Consider the following 17,229-nt stretch of genomic DNA (forward strand, 5'->3'; position numbering starts at 1 on the left):
GGTTGCAGCTGCTCTGGATGTTGGCTCCACCTCTCTCCAATTTCAAAATGGTGGATGTACCATTTCTGCTAGCTCTGGGGCTGCCAGGTAGGAGCCTCACTCAGTACTTTAACTCTGAGAATGAACGTGCAGCACATAAACTATTTTTATCTGAGTTACAGCCAAATCTGCACTGTGCAGCCTGAAAACATCTCTGTGTATGGTGACGGGAATTCACCATGCTCTCCTGCCTGTCCAAGCCTAGTAGACCTGATCCCGCCATCTTCCCAGGCAGTAAGAGCTGAGCCACGGGCATGGTCTCAGATACTTTCCTCCTGACCCCGAGTGGTCACAGAAACACCTGGGCCCACAAATGTCATTGAAATGTTTAATATCTGGTGCTTGTACCTCCTACACCAAAGTATTGAAGCAAATAACTGTTCAATTGTCTTTTGTATCCTGTTAAAGAAGTCTTGTCTTCTTTCCCCTGTTGTATTGGGGTATAAAAGTGTATGAAAAATTAAACACAGTGATTTTAGTATTCACTGAAACTCCCTCTGGGGACTATCCTTTATTTTCTGTGTTGTTATTTTAATTTGTGTCTTCATTCTCTTTACTGTTTTTCTAATCCTCATGCCCCTATCCTGGTAAGTGGTACACTGGTCGAGGATGATTCCTGACACATCTGGCAGAACCAAAGCAAAGGAAGGAGGCTTATCTGTTTTTTGGTAGACTCTAATTGTTGTGCCTAGAGTCTGGACCTCCCCAAAACTACTAAGAGATCAGATCTGATGCAAAAGCAGAGTCTTTTAAATTATGAGTTGGGGCCTCCATTTGTCCAACACAGCGAATGGAGTAGGATAAACTAGGTGAAAATGAGTTTAAACTAGACTTGTGGTAGTCATCTGAGTTTGGCTCTGTGTAGCTCTGGCTGTCCTAGAACTAACTATAGATCAGGAAGGCCTTGAACTCACTGAGATCTGCCTCCTAAGTGCTGGGACTAAAGGCACATGCCACCACTGCCCAGCTGAATTTGGCTTTTTGACAGGGAGTAAGGGGTATTCCAGACTGACTGACAAGGCTTTAAAATTTCTTAGTCAAGTAGACAATGGATGTGGGGGGTAATTTCCATCTGTACTTCTGCTGACCTGGGGTACTGGCAGGACTGCATCTGAGTGGCCCCTTGTTTTAGCTCTATTAGGATGGGGGGCAGTGTCAAGCCAGTCCAGGTCCCCCTGTCTCTGCAAAAATCTCAGAGTACTGTGTCAGCCAAGGGCCCAATTCTTTTTTTTAATTTTTAAATTGATTTTATTGAGCTATATATTTTCCTTTGCTCTTCTCCCTTCCTTTCCCCTCCCCTTCTACCCTCTCCCATGGCACCCATGTTCCTAGTTTACTAAGGAGATCTTGTTTTTTTCAACTTCCCATGTAGATTAGATCTATGTAAGTCTCTCTTAGGGTCCTCATTGTTGCCTAAGTTCTCTGGGATTGTGGATTTTAGGCTGGTTTTTCTTCGCTTTATGTCTAAAAGCCACTTATGAGTGAGTACTGTGTTACCTCACTCAGTATGATGCTTTCTAGATCCATACATTTGAAGGGTCCAATTCTTGGGGTGGGGATAGTCTATATTCATCCTCTAATTGTATTGTTAGTACTTGTATTGGTTTTCCTTTTAAGTCCATTACTGCCACTGTGTCCTTTTGGGCTTATTTGGACTCCAATTTTAGTTAGCAAGTCTCTCCCCAGAATGGGTTATGGACAGTCAGGCATGACCAAGGAGTGGGATACCTGACCCAAGCCAAGGTCCACCTGCCTTTAGGTAGTCTATGGGTTCATGCCAGTGGCTCCTTATATCCACACCTTCTTTTTGGTTATAGGGCCTATAGGCTCTGTCAGAACAGAATGTTGTGCGCCTGTATCCGCCATAAATTGGACAGGCCTCCCCTCCAATTTTGTTGTTACCCTAGGTTCAGGCCCCATCCCCTTCAGTCGCTCTCTTCTCTATCCTTGGTCACCATCACATGGGGAGGTGGCTTCTTGTGTCCTTCCCTCTTGGGGAGCCTCTCTCTTGCCCAATGACCTGGTTCCTTACAATAGGCACATTGGTCTTTCTGCAGAGGGGGCCTGTCTCAGTGGCAGGAAGGCATACCTTGGTTTCCAGTCAGCTGCCACACAGTTGCCTCCACTTCTCTGGGTCTGAAATTGTGGCTGCCAGGACCAGCCTGGTCATGTCACATGTCTGCCTGTCCTCTGCAGCTGTCACGGATAATCTCTGGTTTTTATTTTCTGCAGCTTTTATCTTGTCTCACCGTTCATTTTCATTTTTTTTTTGGCTCCCAACCTAACTTCCTTTCTTCTAGAGTTTCTGTTGATATATACCTTAGCTGCTACTTCCAGAAGTTCAGATAATGACTTTTCTGGCAAGTTATCCATTTTCTACAGTCTTTTTTCTAATGTCTGGAGTGACCTGATTCACAAAGGCTAGAATCACAGCTGATTTGCTATCAACCTCCTCTGGATCTTTTGGAGAACAGACTTTGAATACCTCTGTCAGCCTCTCTAATAAGGCTACTGGGGACTCAGTTGGTTCCTGTAGTACACTATTAATTTTGATCAAATTGGTCAGTTGCCTTGTGGCAGCCCTGAGGACCCACCCACCCTCATTAGAGTTTGGTAGATTTAAAGGCTCTCCTTACCTCCAGGTAAATTGAAGAAGGGAGGATTCTGTTTTTTTCCAGTTATACAGGTTGATTGTGGCAATGGCCCCTACCGATAGGTCTCATTTCCCTGTTTGTCCTGTGGACCCATCACCTGGAGGGGCAAAGTGGAGTCGGCTTCACCTGCAGTAGCCTCATGGAGAGCACACTCATGGATGTGAGGTGGGCTGGCCATTGCCTCTGTGTGGGCTGCCCCCGTGACTCTTGACAGTAGAGTCAGAACTAGAGGCTTAAGCCAAGATCATCGCTCCCTACATGGAGGTGTAGGGTATTTGGTTGGGGTGCCCAGGTCTTTTGTAGATGATGTCCTTAGTTTTTCCTATAAGAGACAAATTAAAAGTGCCCTCTGGCAGCCAGTTGGTATTAAAAACCAGCCATTCTAATTCATATAGGTTTCTCAGGTGCCCCGACTTTAGATTGTTCAACCCATTGCGATGTCCATAGTCCTTGAAGTCCTTAAAGAAGTTCCTAATGTTATCAAGGAACAGTCTTAGTGGGGCGGGATGACTAAATGCTTGGTCCATGATCTTAGGGTGTCCAAATCACCAAATCAGAGGGATAAACACAATGAAACACACACACACACACACACACACACACACACACACACACAGAGAGAGAGAGAGAGAGAGAGAGAGAGAGAGAGAGAGAGAGAGAGAGAGAGAGAGCAAACCAGGTGGCCACATACAGATCTGAAAATGAAGCACATTCACGGTAGTGACCCACTCAGCCTCTCCAGATGAACTGTGGGGATACAGTCCCTTCCTGACAGGTCTTCTAATCTGCCAACAGGGTGCAGGGACCTTTCCCAGTCACCCCAACCTGCAGTCCACCATACAATGATTTGAATCTTATGCAAGTTTCACAGAAGAGCTGCAATGGCCACAAACAAAAAACAAACCAGAACTTGGCCAGAACTTGCCTCGACAAAACAAAGTTACCTGATGCTTGGTACCCCAAAATTCAATGGAGGGGGAGAGGGGGATTGTAGTGGGTTTGGGGTATCCCGAATGAGTCCTCAAATGTGTGTCCAGAGTCTGGACCCCCAAAAAACTACCAAGAGACTAGATCCAATGCAAAATCAAAGAGTATTTTTAATTTCGAGTTAACTTGGGTCCTTGGTCAGCCTGACACAGTGACTGGAGTTGGAGAGATTCTGAGTCACAGTGGGGTGGGGGCATTTGTTAGGAATAGAGAAAGGGTACACATATGGGGTCCACAAGTTGTATCGTGACAGTCTCAGGATGGGCCCACCTCTGGGCTGGGAGATGTAGCTGAACGTGTAAAAGGGGTGAGGACATGAGTCGAACAATCCCAAGCTAACTCCAAAAGATTCCAGTTATTGTTCTTTATTATAAGGACAAAACTCATGGAATAGGAATGAGAAGTCCAACCTCAAGGTAATGCAAGAACAGGAGAGAGCAGGGTAGGATGACAGTTTTCTCTGGGTACCCAAAAGGTCACACCCTAACCTCATCAGGGACAACCTGTCCTGAGGTGATTGGTCAGCTGCAGTTGTAGAAAGGTTGCTATGCCTGGAAGCTATGGGGGGAGGGTGATGCTGTGGTTATTGCTTTCCATTATTATCAGTACAGCATATCCTGAGCCCGCCAGCTAACTTCTGATTGGTTCCTTACCATATGGAGGACATCTGGCAGTTTCTTCCCAGTAATTAAGGCAAGGTTGGGGGCTCAGCACATCTTGAGGCCTACATTTTCCTGGGTCTTTTCTGTAGCCTATCATGGCTGCCAAAGTGGTGGACTGGGTGAGGGTCTGGGCTTCTCACTAATGTCCTGTGTATTCTTACCTGGCCGGACTCTGAGATCTGTATGCACAATGAAATTTTCAATCAATGTATAAAGCTTTGGCTATTAATTGAGAGATTTTTTTTTTTTTTAGCAATGAAAGCCAGGCCATTGTTGGGCCCCATTGTTAGGGGGATCCCAAGTAATGGGACTAGTTCCTGGAGGAGGTTTTTTTTTGCTTTGTTTTTTAAGTTGTTTATTTTAATTTTGCTGATTTAGTAAAATGGTGGTCATAGGTTATTCTCTAAGACCCACGACTTCACTCCCTCATCCAGTAGTTGGTTCCACAAATAAATTTACAGGACAATTACTGCGCTTAAATTAAATTCATTGTACATAAATCCTTATTTTCACTTTTCTTTTTTTAATGATTAATAAAAGGGTTATATATTTAAAGGGAAAAAACTTACAGATCACCATCCTAGACAACAGCCTTCTGCATGACCAGGAAAAGTTTCTGGTAGCCAAAAGCGGAACCCAAAACAAGAGAGGGAGCAAACAGCTACCTTTGCCTTCTTTTTTTAAAAAATTAATTTATTTATTTGTTTATAAAAATTTCCACTTCCTCCCCTCCTCCCCATACCCTGCCATTCCCCCCACTCCCTCTCCTCCTCCCCCCACTCCCTCTCCTCCTCCATCTCCAATCCTAAGAGCAGTCAGGGTTTCCTGCTCTGTGGGAAGTTCAAGTTCCTCCCCTCTCCCTCCAGGTCTAGGAAGGTGAGCATCCAAACAGACTAGGATCCCAGAAAGCCAGTACATGCAGACAAAACAAGACCCAGTGCCATTGTCAATGGCTTCTCAGTCAGCCCCCATGTCAGTCACATTTAAAGACTCCGGTTTGATCACATGCTCATTCAGTCCCAGTCCAGCTGGCCTTGGTGAGCTCTCATTCGATCAGTCCCCTTGTATCAGAGGGTGAACGCCCCCCACACAGTCCTGATTTCCTTTTTAATGTTCTCTCTCCTGCTCCTCATTTGGACCTTGGGGGCTCAGTCCAGTGCTCCAATGTGGGTCTCCGTCTCTATCTCCATCTATTGTCAAATGAGGGTTCCCTCTAGTCCTGCCTTTCTTGCTCACATTCTCCCTCCTTCTGCTTCTCATTTGGACCTAGGGAGTTAAGTCCAGTGTTCCAATGTGTGTCTCTGACTCTATCTCCATCCATCGCCAGATGAAGGTTCTATGGTGATATACAAAATGTTCATTAGTATGGTTATGGGCCAAGGCCAGTTTAGGCACCCTCTTCTCTGCTGCCCAGGGAACAATCTGGGGACCTCTCCTTGGGCCTGGGAACCCCTCCAGAATCAATACTCTTGCAAACCCTAAAATGGCTCCCTTAGTTGAGATATATACTTCCCTAGTCCCATATCCATCCTCTGGAGGAGGTTTTTGAGCTACTATTTAGTTGTTTTAGTCTAGGTAGGGAACAGTTTTACCATCCAGGAAGAGATATCTAAATAAAAAAAACTAAGAAGAACTAGCAAGTACTGTTATCCTCCCTTGTCAGGGTGGATCTTGGTGAAGTCATTTTTCCCGAGTGTTTTTTTTTTTTTTGGGTCTTGCTTTGTCATTTGGACACTTTCCTGGGTAAGAGCTCTCTGTTTTGTATTCACTTGAGCACAAACCTTGCATCTGGCTGAGACATCCCTTGCTCAGCTGTCCAGTCAGGTATCTTGGTCTGAACAATTCAGAAAGTTTTGTGAACCTCGGATCAGTAGCCTTTGAAGGTTAGTTGCCACATTCCTCTTGGTTGTTTTGGGAGACTGATACTTCCCTCTGATATCCTCTATTCTCTTGTGATTTTGATGGTCTTACTGCCTGAGTCCCCATGGTAGAAAAACAAATAGACCATCAAAACCATCATCAGAATATCATTCCCCCAACTCCACCCCGGTTCCAGAATTTCAATAGGCACTACTGATTTGGTGGGCAGCTATGTGAGAAGACCAGCTATGGAGGACAGCAGTTTGTAGGGGAAGCAAAATAACTTCTAAGAGGTCCAAGAATTTTGAATGTCCTTTTAACCAGTGGCGAGAGGCCTTCTTTCTCTGGAGATGTTACTGTGGACATGCCCAGTAGTAATAGAATAGTGACTGTCCATGTATTTGGTGGAGGACTTTGCTTTTCCCCACCTGAAAGCCTAGTTCATATCAATCAGTGCTGCTCTCTGGGCTGAGGTTCCTGGTGCCAGTCCTTATCTTTTCAGTTTCTGGAACTGCTGCAGCTCCCATGTTTATCTTTCATCTCCTGACAGTCATGGACAAGCACCCATGTCATCACACATGAGGGCAGCCTCAGCCACGTCATGTGCTGTGAGTACAACTCTTGACCCAGAGTTAACTTATTTTCTTTCTCAAACTAACATTAGCCTCCATTGTGCTTAGACAGATGGGCCAACCTGTGGCTACAGGGTTCAGTCGTTTGGAGAAGTACTTCACTGACATTCCCATGGCCCCAAATTTTAGGTTGAAACCCCTTTTGTCTTGTGTTTTGTGGACAAACAGATGTAAAGGTTTTGAGACATATGAAAATTCTATGGCTGGAGTGGAAATCACTGCTGTTTTTAAAGCCATGCATGGCTTTTGCTGAGTCTCAGTCCACATTAGGTGCCCAGGGCCCCTTGTGCTGGTGTATAGAGGCCTTGCCATTTCCAGACACTCTGGTGTCCAGCTGCACCGAGGAACTCCTGCACCCGTTTCTTAGTCTTTGGGGTTGAGATCTAAAGGCTGGCAGCAGTCCTGCTCTGAGACAGGCTCCTTCTGCCTCCCCTCAGCTGGTAGCCAAGATAGGCAGCTTCTACAAAGTTGGACTAATAAAAATGTCTGTAAATTTGCAGCACTCCCTGAGTGGCCCTTTTGTAATCTTGTTTTCCCAGGAAACCTCTGAAGGAAGGGGAGCAACTCTGCATTTAGTGTCTTTAACTCCTGGGGCAGCCTGGTCCTGGTATATTGCCCACTGTAATCTCCCACTGGGTCAGTCCATTTACAGACAGAGATGGTTGACTCTCCACTGCCAGTGGAAGGGTGACAAATGGATCTTTCAGGACAAAGATAGTATACATGTGTTTATCTGAAAGAAACAGACTCATGAGAATTAGCGGTACCAGGTTTCTTCATAGGTAGGAGCCACATGCTCCAGCGTGACTGGCAGGCCACCAGGTTGCTTGCCTCATCAACCCGGCAATATGCATTTCAATTTCCCCTTTTTGTTTTAGGATCATTTAGTATTTTTTATTTTTTGATTGAAGGTATAACTTCCATCTAGGAGATATTCTTCTGATTAGGGTAAGATCACAAAATTTTGCTGGGTATCTGTAAGTTAACTTTGTCTTATTGTCAGCAAAGGGAAAGGGGGCTTTCAGGTCTTGTAAAAGTTTTTGTCTTCATCAGTTTGTTGTTTCTGTTGTTAAAAATATTTTTTAAAATATCTTTTAAAAAATATTTGGTGCAGGAGAAATGTCTGTAATCTGTCAATCATATTTTAAATAAATGCTGATTGGCCAGACAGGAAGTATAGGTGGGAAAACCAGACAGGAAGTGGAAATGATGTAAGGAGAGCAGGAGAATTCTGGGGAGGAGGAAGTTGATTTCTCCGCCATTCCTGCCCAGACCACTGAAGAAGCAACATGTCAGCTGACAGCTGAAAAAGGTACCAAGCCATATGGCTAAAATAGATCAGAATAATGGGTTAATATAAACTACAAGAGTTAGCAAGAAGCCTGAACTAATGGGCCAATCAGTTTTATAATCTTATGGAGTCTTCTGTATGATTTTCTTTGGGGCTTGCCGGTTGTGGGGTACCGGGCGGGACAGAAACCCCAACAAGCCGGCCTTCATGTTACAAATATTTATTTATTTATTATGTATACAATATTCTGTCTGTGTGTATGCCTGCAGGCCAGAAGAGGGCACCAGACCCCATTACAGATGGTTGTGAGCCACCATGTGGTTGCTGGAAATTGAACTCAGGACCTCTGGAAGAGCAGGCAATGCTCTTAACCTCTGAGCCATCTCTCCAGCCCTAAAAATCTTTTTGAACTACCTCCAGCAACTGGGACCTACTTATACTTTTCAACTTTTTTCAACTTTTATAACATTTTTCAAACAGTCTAGTTGATTGGGTCACAGGGAAATCTTTATCAACTGTCTTTAATATTTCCAAAAAATACTTAGTGAAATTGTATAAAGTCTCCTTCAGAAGAGTTAAATAGAAGAGAATATCTGTTCTCCCCAGGCTGTTTTGCCTGGCAGCAGTTCCCTTGCCAAGCCCAGGGCTAGTGTTTTTACTTCTTTGAGAAAATGTTGGATTTTACAGATCACTCCTTGAAAAGGAGACAAACTATGAAAGAGAAAGTAGTGGAACTTTTTCTTTTCCTTTGTGCAGAGGCCAGGAGAACTTTCCCCCTTTTCAAGACTGCTTAGAGGGGCTGGAGAGATGGCTCAGCAGTACAGAGCACTGACTGCTCTTCCAGAGGTCCTGAGTTCAATTCCCAGCAACCACATGGTGGCTCATAACCATCTGTAATGAGATCTTGTGCCCTCTTCTGGCCTACAGGCAGGATACTGTATAAATAAATAAATAAATAGATAGATAGATAGATCTTTTTAAAAAAAAATAAAAAAAGACTGCTTAGAGCAGGCACAAAATGGAGGAAATGCTCACCTGGGGGAACTATTTCTCTACCCTGTGTGCATTCTCTCAGATGTCAGGGGAGTTGGGACTTGGGGGAGAGACCTGGCCTCCATACAGGGACTAACCCTCAGTGTAAGGAGTCAAGGAACAAACTAAGGAAGACCTTATGTTCCTAGAGTAGGTCAGGTGAAAGACTTCCCCACCTTTTTCCTACCCCCGACCTTGCAGAGCCAAAGGATGTGTGTCCCCAATAGGAGAGAACACAGTTTTCTAACTGGGTGGGGAAGGGTTTCACGCATGAGAAAGCCGCCAGTCAACACAGGGAAACAAAACTGATAGAAACTGGCCATCAACATTGTCATACACCCGAACAGACAGGGATCCAGTAGCATGTCACATGGTTCCTGGACACTCTGTTAGTATCCACATCTGACCACTTCTGTGTCCAAAGAGAAGGCACTTTAACCAGAAATAACCTCTGGGGGTAAAAGAATAAGTGGCTTTCTAATTTACATTCTTTCGGGAATGGAGGGTCAGACCCCTCAGAAGCATTAGGTCGTAATTGATCAAAGAGTGCTCTGGTGTGGTGGCTTAAATAGGAATGGCCCCATAGACTCATGTGCTTGAATGCTTGGCCCATATGGAGTGGCACTAATAGGAGGTGTGGCCTTGTGTGAGGCCCAGAAATGTGAGCCTATTTCCACCTTGACCAAAGGTCAGAGAGTTGGAACTTGCCTCTATTCCTTCAAGGTTATTGTGTTTCTACCTCAAACAAAGGTCCCACCTAATTGTTGACCAGAGAGTTCTGCTCTCTCAAGGTTGTTGTCAACAAGTGTGGGTAATAGTCAGACCTTGCACTCTAGGAATAATGTTTCTACATCAAACAAAAGTCTAAGGATCCAACTAATCACCAGTTCCTTTAAGGAGATAACATTGGATTCTACTCAGGAAGTGGTTTGTTTCAGAATGTTTTGGTCTAGGGTGTGAGTGTGACTTGTTTTGTTCTAGCGACAGAATGCTTAACTATGGACCTTCAATTATTTTGTTCATTTTCTTGTATCATGTTAATGCAGTTTTTTTGTCTGGTGTGGGAGAATTGTCTGTATTCTATCAATCATATTTTAAATAAATGCTGATTGGCCAGGCAGGAAGTATAGGTGGGAAAAACAGACAGGAAGTAGAGGTGGAGTAAAGAGAATGGAAGTATTCTGGGAAGCAGGAAGCTCCCTTGGCATTTCTGCCCATACCACTGGAGAGGCAAGGTATAAACTGCCCTGCTAAGAAAGGTACTGAGCTGTGTGGCTAACATAGATAAAAATAATGGGCTAACATAAGTTATAAGAACTAATAAGTAGCCTGAACTAATGGGCCAATCAGTTTATAATCTTATGGAGTCCTCTGTGTGATTTTCTTTGGGGCTTGCCGGCTGTGGGGTATCAGGTAGGACAGAAACCCCAACAAGCAGGCCCCCTCATGTTACATTTGTCTTACTCCTACATTTTGGGGTCAGGTATTTTAAGCAATTGGAAATTAACTGCAGTCAATTTTTAGTATTCACAGGAACTCCCTCCTGATACTATTGTATGTTTTTCTGTCTTATTATTTTCACGTCTTTGTATTCTTTACTAATATTTCTAAATCCCAATGCTCCTACCCTGGTGAGTGGTCTTTTTGTTGAGGCTGGTCTCCGACATATGGCATCGCAACATGGGGCTGACCAGTGAACCCTGAAATACATAGAAGTGTGACCAGGTGTACAAGGGAGTATGCAAGGGACTCTGGAAGAAAATTGCAACACAGGTGGAGAGGTTTGTAATGAGAGCTCAGAAATAAATAGCAGATAATAAAAAAGGAAAGAGAAAGGTGAGGCCAAATAATGGGAGTAAAACTGCAAATATTTGTAAATATGGGACAAAGATAATATTCAACTATCTGTATAGTCGCTTGGATGTATTTTGATAGTTAGACAAGCCAAAGTGGAGAAGAAACTAATACAGAGATGTTTAGAGTTTGTAAACATTATATTCCTGCACTTGCTCTGCTGGCATATCCTCTGCCACCTTTGGGCTGCTCTGGGACTTTGAGAGGCCAAAGTATGGCCTCCTCTTTGTCCCTGCAAGTGGTGGCGGCCTCTGTTACTGCTAGTGAGTGGGAAGAATGAAGGGAGTATGGCGTGTGGCCCAGCGATGCCTAGAGGCTAATTGATCTATGAGCTAAGGAGCCTATATGGATAAATCTGTGGCTTTTAACAGGGAGAGAATTCAGGAATTCTCCTAGTTTTGTGATTACAAAATACAAAATAAAAAAGCAAGGATTGTAAACCATGGTGTTGTTGGGCCCTAAAGCCCCACCAAGGAGGAGGTTGCCCCAAGAGACACTCTCAGCATGGTTGATGCAATAGCAAGAGGAATTTTTATTTTGCTGTCACGGTAGAGGTCCCTTAGCTTTGAGAGGTGAAGGATTCTTGCTTTGTCTATTATAGGCTCTTTTAAAGGGAAAAAACCTCACAGAATCAAGGGGGGGGGTTAGTACAGAATCAAAATGGAGAGTTCAGAAATCATTTTTCAACTATTTTGACTAGTTCATTTAATGTCAGCTAACTCTAGTTGATCAATGCTATGGTGGTTGCTGGGTTGGTTGAACAAGGATAAACACCTGCAGGTTATCTGCAGGTCGTCTCACCCCAGTTCCAGAGTCTGGGTCTATTGAAGAGAGACTACAATGGGAATGGAAAGTACTCAAAGCTCAGTGCACGCGTGGTTGTTTACCAGGGTTCTGGTTCCCGGGAAGGGGGGTGCAGTAATGCTGAGGTGCCCTAAAGTCTTTCATCCCCCCTCTGATTTGATCGAATCCCAATCTTGGGATTCTTAGGGATTTTCCCTAAAATCATGATTTTGCTGGGTCAACACCAAAGCTTTGGTAATGCTAAGTCACTCTTGAATGAACATCGGGAGTCAATTGAGGATACAGGGCCCAAAGGTTAAATGAGTAACAGAATGATCAAGGGATCAGTGATGGTAGAAATGAGTGTTGTGAACCAGGGGGAATGATTGAACCAGCCTTCAAACCAACCTTGTTGTGCCTCCCTGTGTCTCCGTCTCTTGTCTAGCCTGTCTCTGAGCTTAACCATCAAATCCTTAATTACCCCAGAGTGATCTATGTAAAAACAACATTGTTCTCTTAGGGCAGCACAGAGTCCTCCTTCTTGAAGAAATAGCAAGTCTAACCCACGCCTATTTTGTAACACTTCTTTGGAAAGTGAGGTTATTGAATCTTTAGGCTTGGTGATAGATTGTTCTAGAGCCCTTAAGTCCTCATCTATAGCTGTTCTTAATTCCTCAAAGTGCTATGGAATTTTGGAAGTCTGCAGCAGAGCAGTAGCACCGGTGCCAACACTGGCTGCCACCCCAAAGCCTAAGATTACTGCTAGAGTCAGGGAGATGGGCTCTCATTGATAGCGGCTCGGGTGCCTGTCAAATTCATCCTCAAATGTGTCAGTGGAATGATAAAAGACCCTAGGTAGTCAGTAGTCAAAAACCGATGTCGCCACGCAAGGCATCAGGCCTGTACTACAAGCCCACCATTTATCTGAATCAGGGATCAGGTATCCAGTTTTAGAAGTTTTACGACTCTTAAGGGTCTCATTACATAAATGTTTGTAAATAGCCGGTGGATTTCCCAAGCATGTCCCTGCATTGGTAGCCTCTGTAAGAGTTAGTTTATGACCAGTTCCCCAAGCACAGCCATCCTGGCTAGTTGTGTTGTTGAAATCCCTGGATGTTGCAGTCCTTTCATAGTATGGGGGGCCAGCAAGATTGTGTCATGTTGGGGTCAGTATTACTCAGCATAGAAAAGGCTCCCACTGTCAGATTAAACAGTCACTGGCCTGTATTAGAGAGCGCCAACAGTGAAGCAGGGGTAGCAGAAGGATTTTTAGAACTTGGAGTGGGACCCAGGGCCCTGGAAAGGGGGGCTAACTCAGCCAGGGCTAGCTGGCTCTGGTTGGGCAATACCAGGTTGGGTCCTAGTGCAATGATCATAGGAGGTGTTACAACAACTTGCAGGATGAACAGAATCCCTATGTCTTCTTTTCTGGGATTATACAACCGTAAGCCCCAAATATTGCCTGTTAACCAGTTAGCTCTTTTTCCCTCCTCAGTGAGGGTGATTGTGATTTCAGATTCTCCTGGTGTGGTACAGGTAAAAGAGACTAAGTCCTTTTTGCTAACCCTCAACCAGGAGACACTGACACTGGTTTCAAATACCCAGACAGCACAGTAAAATACTTCAGCCGTCCTGCACTGCCAAGTTTGCTCCCCCCCAGGACAAATATACCATTCAGAATATCTGCATGCAGGATAAGAGTTTCTGGGGGTTTGTTCGGTATTCTCCCAAGAGTCTTTTGCTAAAACACACAGGTCAAAAGTTAGCTGGGGGAACCAGGTATCCGGGGAATGAACTCCAGTGGCTAGCCTTAATGCTTGCCCAGTCTTAAAGTTAGTCAGGGTCCAAGTTAAGTCTTGAGGTGTATGGTGGTTTTTAGTACTATATGTGGAAGGAAACATCAGGGCAAAGATCAGCAAGCCTGATAGGATCAGGCCTTGTTGACTAATCTCAGTTTTAGAGGATTTTGGGTATGCTAAGCTTTCATTGGGAAGGTCCTGGGTTGTCCTGTGGAGGTGCCGGCTTGACGTGAGATGCGTGGATCCAGGCTGCAATGCCATCCATTTTGAGGGCAGTAGGTGTTGTAAGAAGCACGGTGTGGGGTCCCTTCCAGCGAGGTTCAAGATTCTGGGACCAGTGTCTCTGAACATACACAGAATTGCCAACCTGGAACAGGTGCGAGATCTCCCGGTGTCCGGGCTGGTAGGCAGCAGCCAAGGGTCTCCACACCTGGGCTTGGACGATCTGAAGTGCTTTTAGCTGCACCTGCAAATTGGGTTTGTGAATAGTGGGGTCAGGAGGGGCCCTAAAGGAGGTCAATGGGGGAGCCCCCCCATATCGGATCTCATACGGGGTCAGTCCAAGCCAAGATGGAATGTTCTACACCCGGAACAGGGCTAAGGGAAGGAGCTGTACACAGTCTCTAGTGCCAATTTCCAAGGCTAATTTGGTTAGGTCTCCTTTATGGTTCTATTCATCTTTTCTACCTGTCCTGAACTCTAGGGTCTGTATGCACAATGTAATTTCCAATTAATTCCCAGTGTCTTGGTCACACCCTGACTTACTTGGGAGACAAAGACTGGGCTGTTATCAGACTCATGGCCGCCTTTTATCTCCTCTGTCCTTGTCCTGGCACTTCTTGGGTTGCTCTACACTGCATACTGCTGTGGCCAAGATCTTACTTCACTCGCAACTACACTTTTTATCTCGCTTGTCCTCGCTCTCTTCTTGTTCTTTGTACCTTCTTTCTTCCTTTTCCTCTGGTGTCTCTCTTTTGTTAAAAATTCTTTCTGCCTCCTTTACTAAATCTTGGAGGGAGTAACCCTGCAGTCCCTCCATCCTCTGCAGCTTGCTACAAATGTCAGGTGCTGACTGGCTTATAAAAGACATCACTACAGGGCTGGAGAGATGGCTCAGAGGTTAAGAGCATTGCCTACTCTTCCAAAGGTCCTGAGTTTAATTCCCAGCAACCACATGGTGGCTCACAACCATCTGTAATGTGGTCTGGTGCCCTCTTCTGGCTTGCAGACATACACACAGACAGAATATTGCATACATAATAAATAAATAAAATATTAAAAAAAGACATCACTACACCGGCCTGGTGATCTGCTGCCATGGGATCAAAAGGGGTGTACATCCTGTACCCCTTTAATAGCCTTTTTAAAAATCCTGCAGGCATTTCATCAGGCCCCTGCACTATTGCTCTTACCTTAGCCAAATTAGTTGGCCGTCTGCCAGCCCCCTGGAGACCCGCCTATAGAATCTGACAATAGAGGTGAAGTCGCTCCCTACCAGCTGGAGTATTAAAGTCTCAATTGGGCCGGTTTAAAGGGAAGGCATCCTCTATCTCATTTGGCAACTGGGTTGGCCTTTTGTCAGCTCCTGGGACATTTTTCTGAGCTTCAAGAAAAACATGCTGTTTTTCCTCTGTAGTGAGGAGTATCTGCAAAAACTGTTGGCACTCATCCCAAGTGGGCTGGTGAGTAATCAGAACAGATTCTATAAGGGCAGTAGGGCCTGGGGGTCCTGAGAAAAGGAAGGGTTATGAAGTTTCCAATTATAAAGATCAGAGGCTGAAAAAGGTCAGTATTGAAGTTGGTCAGCCACTGAGCAGAGGGGGAGCGCTTGGGAAGTCCACCTTTCCCTTGCGGGTGTCCTGCCTCTCTCTCAACTGAGACACAGCCAGCCTGCTGGCTGCGGGCTAGGTCCTGTAACCCCCAGCAGCAGTCTCAGTCGTGTCAGGGTTAGGGTGTCTGTCAGAATCCATAGCAGGTTCAGCAGGTTCCTCGGGAACAGGCACGAGGGGGGTGCCTTGGTCTGGGGCAGAAGAGGTTGGGGGTAGGGAGGAGGAGGGTCGAAAAGCAGGAGGTCGGACTGGGTGTCAGAGATGATTGGTGGTGTCTGGGACTTCTGTTTCGGTTGCTCCCACATGGGAAAAAGAAGAGAAAGGGTCCGGAGGAGGGGCAGTTGGGGCTTCAATTGTCCTTGAAGTCAAAGGGGTGATGGATAGCCAGGGGGCAGTGCTGGGCTTTGTGTTTCTTCAGGTGGGACAAATGGTTTGACCCAGGGTCTCTGGACAAGCTCTCCCAAGTTACGATGTAAGGAACTTGATCAGGATGGCCCTGCTGGCTGGGCTGGAAGACTCTCACCTTAACCTGCAAAATAGTATCCAGATTAAATGTTCCATCTTGTGGCCAGCCCACTTCAAAAGTGGGTCACTCCAAGGTCAGCGTTTCCTTCGGATTTCCACAGACTGATTGCAAGCTCTATCCTCAACCTCTTTCCAGTGGTCTAAAGTCAAAGTTAAGGGGGTAGTTATTTGCTGTCCCATTGTACTAGATTTAAACTAAAAAACAAACACGAAAGCAAAAACAATAATACAAAATGACAGACACAGACTCAAAACCAAAAGCTGCGGGGCAACAAACTGATATTACAAATCTGGATGGGAGTGGGCGATAAGAGCCACACTCCCTGGAACTAAGGCGATCTGGTCGCTCCCAGTTTCATAAATTGCCTGTGAAGCATCCTCCATGGCTGGGCCAGGGAGTGTTCCCAGACATGTCTGTCCCACTGCCTGGTCCCTTTCAAATACCAGCCCTGTGCAGGTGCATTTTTTCCCAAATTACTGACGAACATAAATATCAATCGCAGTAATAGAGATAGACAAACATCAAGCATTCAGGCGAGCACACTCTTACCTCCAACTGGGTCAGCAGTGGGTCTGAGGGCAACCAACACTTCCTGGCCAATGCCCAAATGTTGGGCCCTAAGGCCCCACCAAGGAGGAGGTCACCCCAAGAGACACTCTCAGCGTGGTTGATGCAATAGCAAGAGGAATTTTTATTTTGCTGCCGTGACAGAGGTCCCTCAGCCTCGAGAGGAGAAGGACTTTGTCTATTACAGGCTCTTTTAAAGGGAAAAAACCTCACAGAATCAAGGGGGGGGGTTAGTACAGAATCAAAATGGAGAGTCCAGAAGTCATTTTTCAACTATTTTGACTAGTTCATTTAATGGTCAGCTAACTCTAGTTGATCAATGCTATGTCAGTTGCTGGGTTGGTTGAACAAGGAGAAACACTTGCAGGTTATCTGCAGGTCGTCTCACCCCAGTTCCAGAGTCTGGGTCTATTGATGAAAGACTACAATGGGGATGGAAAATACTCAAGCTCCAGTGCACACATGGTTGGTTACCAGGATCCCCTGGTTCCCAGGAAGGGGAATGCAGTAATGCTGAGGTGCCCCAAAATCTTTTATCGTGGCTATGTTCACCTAAGTTTCAGTCTCAGAGCTGCTATCTTGCTGGACACCTGAGAGCCTGTAAATTTGTCAGTTGTTTTTATGCTGGTCTGTGTAAGGACTGCTAAAAGTAGCCTGTGCCCTGCTTAGGCAGAGCAGGCAAAGAGGGACTGACCTCCTGCTCCCAAGTACCCA

At 45.3% G+C, this 17,229-nt stretch overlaps 1 long non-coding RNA gene across 1 annotated transcript; it reads right to left on the reverse strand.

Moving 5' to 3' along the window:
- Positions 1–11,598: 11,598 nt before the first annotated feature.
- On the reverse strand, positions 11,599–16,666 carry LOC146893991 (uncharacterized). The gene is made up of 3 exons (XR_015002870.2): positions 16,498–16,666; positions 15,946–16,087; positions 11,599–14,059 (listed from the first exon to the last, which is right to left on the reverse strand). It is a non-coding gene; the product is annotated as an uncharacterized LOC146893991 (long non-coding RNA).
- Positions 16,667–17,229: the final 563 nt, after the last annotated feature.

The sequence above is a fragment of the Myodes glareolus genome, chromosome 8 (genome assembly GCF_982192425.1).
Source record: "Myodes glareolus chromosome 8, mMyoGla1.1, whole genome shotgun sequence".
In the NCBI taxonomy this organism is placed as follows: Eukaryota; Metazoa; Chordata; class Mammalia; order Rodentia; family Cricetidae; genus Myodes; species Myodes glareolus.